General features: G+C 40.2%; 1 long non-coding RNA gene across 4 annotated transcripts in view; it reads right to left on the bottom strand.

Annotated features, from left to right (window-relative positions):
• Window positions 1-1107: 1107 nt before the first annotated feature.
• LOC123957105 overlaps window positions 1108-6523 on the bottom strand; it is a 16451-nt gene continuing 11035 nt past the window's right edge. Inside the window, exons 3-5 of one of the 4 annotated variants that reach the window (XR_006821731.1) lie at window positions 3154-3339; window positions 2886-2999; window positions 1108-2213 (exon numbers count right to left, since the gene is read on the bottom strand). This is a non-coding gene — a long non-coding RNA (uncharacterized LOC123957105). Of the gene's footprint in view, window positions 3340-6523 lie in introns of all 4 variants that reach the window. The other 3 variants (XR_006821730.1, XR_006821732.1, XR_006821729.1) reach the window with 3 other exon arrangements.

Genomic DNA, 6523 nt, shown 5'->3' on the forward strand with positions numbered 1-6523 from the left:
GGTCAGGATGAACTGACAGCAGCCTCTCTGATCAGGAAAGTAAATTGTTAGAGCAGAAACACATAGCCTATAGAAATCTATTTATGCATGATCCATCAGGGTCGTAGTTTGCACCCTGCCTACAATCTCGACCATCGGATTCCCGCAACAGGAAATAATGTTACTCTTACTCATGGATTTGTTTTTCTGGTGCCGAAAGGATTTGCATGTTGGTGAATTATTAAATAAACAAAACACCAATTCATTTCGACTTAAAATGCATTGTGACGCGCATTACTGAGATTGTAATGGGTAAAATATTACCAAATTTTATTTAGTAATGCATTATATTACTGCGTTACAGTAAAAAGCAATACATTACTGTAATTGCGTTACTTTTGTAACGCGTTACTCCCAACACTGGCTGTGGGTGACATCACATGCTGACCTTCAGCATTACAGCCTCCTCGCAAGGGCCCCTTTGTGTTCATAAATCTAATTTCCTTCCCTTATCAGGCCCTCATTACCCGGGCCTCCTTTGTTTATAAATCTTAGTTTACTCCTATCAAGCCTGGCTCCAGGTGCTATCAACTTTATGAGAGAATCCAACAAGGCCTTATTGTCTCTCGTTTGGATACTTAATTCATTTGGAATCATGGTTGTCACCCTAACTTCCCCTCTGGCCTTGCTGGCTGGGTGTGTGTGTCTTTGCACTATGTGAGGTGTGTGAGTGTGTGTTGTTTGTGAAGTCTATGGTCTGGGTCTGCCTCGGCCGCAGCATGAGAGAGTAATAGGGCTGAGCGAGTGAACTGTCCCTCAAAGGTCAGTGTATCTTTAAATAAACACCTTAAACATTATTCTAATAAATATGTTTATCATTATCCTAATCAAGCTAGGCATCTTACATATTCACACATCATGGCTAAATGCTAAATAAAATATCTAACAGTGACATGGTTATTTCTACGGAATACACTTTGCTTTGCTTGTTGATACCTCTAATTTAGCTATTTCTGCTTGATACAATTATTTTACTTCTTTTATTCTACATTAAGATATCAATAAGATCACTTTAAAATATCACAATAAATCACAGAGCAGGTAGCAAGAGTTCTGATGTTTTATTAACCAAAAGTGTACTGATAGTTAGTTTGTTAGTTCGTTGCTAACAGTCCAAACAATCAAAATACAGAAAATCCAAACTGAGGTAAAACTCGACAGACACAGGTATGCAAAAATGCAGCAGGGAAAAACAGCGGGAAACTCACTCAACATGACAAAAATCCGACAAAGACTGAACACATCACAGGGTATATATGTAGAGACACAAACGAGCAGGGAGAAAGAGACACCAGGTGATACCAATCAGGCAAGCAGACAAGGGGACACAGGACTAGAACAACACCAAAAAAAACAGAACAACAGAACGCTGATACAGGGAACACAGACAGGCAGAAAACATGGACCAATAAACCAAATACAGAGCAGAATAAAATAACTAATATAGAACAGACCAAATAATCACACACAGGCAGAATCGTGACGGTATCCCCTTGGAACCGGCAACAGAGAAGCCAGGGTGGGAACCGTGAACAGGATAGCCGGGCTTAGAATTGACAACAGAAGCTGGCTTAGGGACAGAGGCAGGAGGACTGGAGACCGACTGAGGGCTGATGAAGCCAGGGAATGCTGCTGTACAAATTCAGCCGTAGACGCTGCAGTACTAGCCGTAACAGGCAGTTGGTGCAGGTTGGGCGGGCGGGACAGGCATATGGCTAGCCACCACAGCAGGCAGATGAAGCAGGCAGGAGAACGCTACCAAACAGGAGGCTAGCAGGTGGGTTGCAGGCTGGTTGGTGGCTGCTGGCTGGCTTGTTAGAAAGACGGGAACCAAGCATGAGAGGACTAGCTTGACCATGGCTAGCAGGCTGTGACCTAGCAGTCCAAGGGCTCACGACTAGCAGGCAGAGGATCAGGCAGGCAGATGCTGGCTGGCTGAGGTGAATACCAGAGGTTGCTAGCAGGCCTGTTGCTCGCTAGTTCATAGCTAGCAGGCAGTGGACCAGACAGGCTACTAGTAGATCGGGGATCGGGCAGGCTACTAGCTGGCAGAGTGCTAGTATACATGGAAGTAGAGGTAAAACTGGTATGAAAAGGAGCTGAGGTGTGAAGCTAATTGTCCATTTTGGGAGTGGGTCTCTCAACCAGTATTGGGCTCGCTGCATCTGTGCTTCCTGAACATACAGAAATACATTGCTACACTAAGAGCATAGAGACGCTGAAATCTCTGCATAGCTACATCTGCCTGAAACAACACAGAACAGCTATATAACATAACTGTATTAATATTAAACAATATGCATTAAGAGCTACAACATAAACAGTTACATTTCTAAAGAAAACATTACATTAGCATCACAGCATTTTTCCACAGAACTTCAATGAGTGTTTAAAGTGGACCATATATTTCTTCACCACTAAAGGTTTGCAACTGAGCACAGTGTTTGCACTCTACCTGCATTAGTTAGCTTAGATGTTATCATGCTAATGCTTATCACATCTCACCTGTCTTTATGTTTAGGAAGGAAAACCTGAATTTTTTGATAAAGTTTTGATATCTAGATGAAATTAACTACCGTAAAACTTCAATCAATAGCCGAGTCCCAAGCAGCCGCCTACCCCTGGTATGGTATGGCCTGGTGTGGGAACACATTTTGACAAATAAACACAGGTCTCCATTAAACGCCTGGTCTGGTTTTTATAGAAGTTCTTTGGATGTATAAAACCTCTTTAACCCCGTGAGGTTGCCCGCTTTAGAAGCTTCTAAGCTACTTAGATCGTTAATACAAATATTAATCTTTAAACGTATGATCAATATGTCAGTATGGACATGCTGCACATCGTACTTTTATAGATGCGGGTCCACTGTCCGTCTGCAAGTCGCAGCTGTCCATGTTGATGGCATTACGAACAAAGATCTGCAGTTCCAGCTGTCTGCCAACAGCACAGATCCTGAGGTGCTGAAAGGGGAGCAGGAGAATTAATTGTCTACAGGCTGACTAATGTCAGGAATTTACTAGACAAAACTAATTATCAATTAGGCTTCATGAGAAGAAAAATGTTTTTGTATTGTATTGTTTTTCTTTATTGGTCCATGTATTTCCCTCAACCTACCATACCCTTTCTGTCCATATTAAAACATACTATAATGACACTCTCAGTGGATTGCTGCAGTGCAGGAACTGGAGACAACTGCAGCTCAGGAGCAGAGGGTTGCTGCAGCTCAGGAGGAACAGAAGCTGAACAGGTGTCAGCCAGGCCACCGACCAGAAACTCTGCTGCACCTCAGGGGGCCGCCATCTGGAAACCAGACAGGAACTGGTTCTTTGTGGTACTGGGCAACTGAATCTCTGGAATGCTGGCCATCAATTCTCTGGTGTTTATGGTGATCAATCATCATCAACACTCACTAGTTTATACTTATCTGTGTAGAGTTATTATGATGAAGATGTTTCAAGTATTATAAAATGTATTCATATATTAGAAATGTATAGTGTTAGAAATTTTCTGAATTGTTGTGCCATGTGTTTTTAGGTGTATTTAGGCTGTTACAAGTTGTATTTAGATATTTTTAATTAAAGTATTGGTACAGTAATGTTATGATGGAAGCAAAGCCTGCAAGTTAAGCCAGTCGTATGCTACATTCACATGGCAGCTCTTCTGATTGCTCATGCTAGGGTAACGTCTGATCAGACACTGTCTGCTCCCTTTGCAGCATAGCTAAATATCTTGGTCTGCTGCTACATATCAGGTGGATTTCTGGGTTTTAATTTCATTCATCTTATTTCACTAGATAAGTTTCTCATGGTCTGAGATGTTTAGCAGGGGAATAATCTACAGCCCACATATAGCAGGTGCTCACTACATAGTATATGCTCCTTGAGACATGGTGTCTACCAGGGGAATGGGCAATAGGCAGTTGGTGTTGGCACTCACTTAGAAGATTCCTCAAAATGACGGAATTTACCTCCAACCATCATCCACCTGTAGTTTCTGAGGCTATATTCCCCTCTGGGATTGTCACTGCCTACTGCCCACTGTCACATGTGTGTATTTTTATTTTGTTAAAACATTAGTGTAGTAAATGAGGCTTCTAAATCTTTAACAACCAACACATCAATCTATACTTATTTATTATGCAGACAAACCTGCTCTGTGCCTGCTGTAAATCAGAGTTGGCTATCATGTTTTCAGTAACTCAGTTGGTTAAAAAACTCAGTACTCCAACATCCAGTACCTATGCCTTACATGCTTTGGATCATTCTGTCCTCTTCTCATTAACCTTATGTTTGTCTGCATTATTTCATTTTTACATCAATCCTGCACCTCTTCTATCGCACTGGCAAACAGTGATAACTTTTTTAAGATAAGATTTTGTGTTGAAGATGAGATGTAATTTGCTAACACAGAGATCTAATTTTCTGTTATGTGTATAATGATCACAATTGAATAAACAGACTTTATCTTTGATTCTAATGTTGTAATGAACTTAGGATCACACCACATGTCAAATATTTTTTCTAAAAAAAATGAAAGACAAAGTTCTACTTGTCTTGTTTGTCTTTTCAAGATGCAAAAGCTATCCCTCAAAATAAAAGCAGCATTTGCCATGGTAGTTATTTAGATATTCATGAGGGAATCATTGTTAACTGAGTGCTCAGGTGGTGGGGAAAGCTTTTTCTTGTTTTGCCCTCTATTTCATTTTTATTTTTATTGACCCTGTGAAAGGCCATTTCAACATCGCATCAAATGGTGCACCTTGATATTGAGCGTGTAACTGCAATTCTGTGGTGTTTTTCTAGTTTGTCCAGCTCTTTTAATGTATGGGTGAAATCAGGTGGAAGGTAATGAAAGGAATAAGAAGCGGAAACAAATGATAATGGAAACTGTCCTAAGCGTAACAAGCAGGGAATCACACAGAAGCGGCTGAGGCAGGCAGGTAAACAAAAGAGTGGTGATCCTGGAGCTACAAGGAAATAAACATAAGTAAGAGCACAATAAACATGAAGAAAAACTTTGAAGCAATAATATTGCGGTGAGATGTGAGGAAAAAGCTAGCAAGTGAACCTTCCCTTAAATCATCCATCGTCAACCGCTTATCCTGCATACAGGGTCGCAGGGGGCTGGAGCCAATCCCAGCTGACCCCTTTCAGCTCAGCTTTCAAATTTCTTTTACAATTGTTTCTTTTACATTTACACTTCTCTACTACACCAGAAAGACCAAAAACTAGAGTAAACCAGAAGGTCAGGTCCTGTTGGATGTCACTCCCTCTCTATCACAGCAGGGTACATGTGGATTACATTACATTGTACCAAAAAGACAAAATAAATATATATATATTAACAAAATAAAACAAAATAAAAAAAGGAAACCAAAATAAATATGAAACTGGGCAGGTACAGTGACAGTACAGATGTAGACAAGGTAAGGTGAAAGGTTGAAGGTAAAATAAGAGACAAGGGCAAGTAACTACAGAAGAACATTGTGTTTCTGATCCGTACCATTTGCCAAGAAGGTTGCTTCATTCACCATTTATTCCATTTCCTTGATGTCGGACCTGTTTCCTCCAATAGTTTGGCCTTTGGCATAACTAGTGGGACATTTGGAACTAGTTGAACAAAATCCTAAAAGTTTACGATGGTAATACGATGGGGAAGAGGTAACAGCGGCTGTGTACGTGCGCTCCCTTTCTTCATTCTCATAGCTTAGGCTAAAACAGCAAGTTATTATTACCTAAACTTTGTGTATAATTTTATTAGGGCTAGGCTAGCACATCTAAGTGCAGGACTAAGAGAGGAGGAGGCTGAAGTTAGTTAAAGGAGTAATATTACTTGCGGGGTGGAAGGGATCGGAGCCAGGAAAGAGCAAGGCAGACTTAAAGACTAAAATTATGCAGAACCGGGTTGGTGGCTGCTGTGCAGAGCAGGGGGACCCGGAACTGATTGTATTATAGCCTACTAAATGTCCTTCTTGTAAAATACGCCTAATAAAACTATTTAAATGTGATCATTATGTTGTTTGTTGTAGCCTTCAGTTTCCTGATTCATTTTAAAATGTAGGTTATTTGACATTTTTTATCTATAATTAAATAAAGCAATTGCAGTCTGTAGTCATGTTTCAGTTTTGTTAGATTAACCAGTAACCAAGAAACACTGTATTGATTTTACAATGGTATAAAAAAAAAAATGTAATACATCAAAATAATAATAAATACATTCTCATAATCAATTAATCATTTCAGCTCAAATGATTACAGAGAAGCACAATAGCAAGATAAGGGGAAAAAGTAAGCACAGATTCATGTGTTTTCTGGATCTTCACCCATGTAGATACATGCTCCCTTAATGATACACTCTCGTCCAGTACCCACATCATCACACTGAAAGGAAATGTTCTTAATTAGTGTCTTCATGCAGCTCGTCTGCTTTATTTTAAAGTCAACTACTGCTGTAAACTGTCATAAGGGTACATATCTCTCTGAGA

Source organism: Micropterus dolomieu, linkage group LG19, assembly GCF_021292245.1.
Source record: "Micropterus dolomieu isolate WLL.071019.BEF.003 ecotype Adirondacks linkage group LG19, ASM2129224v1, whole genome shotgun sequence".
Taxonomy (NCBI): domain Eukaryota; kingdom Metazoa; phylum Chordata; class Actinopteri; order Centrarchiformes; family Centrarchidae; genus Micropterus; species Micropterus dolomieu.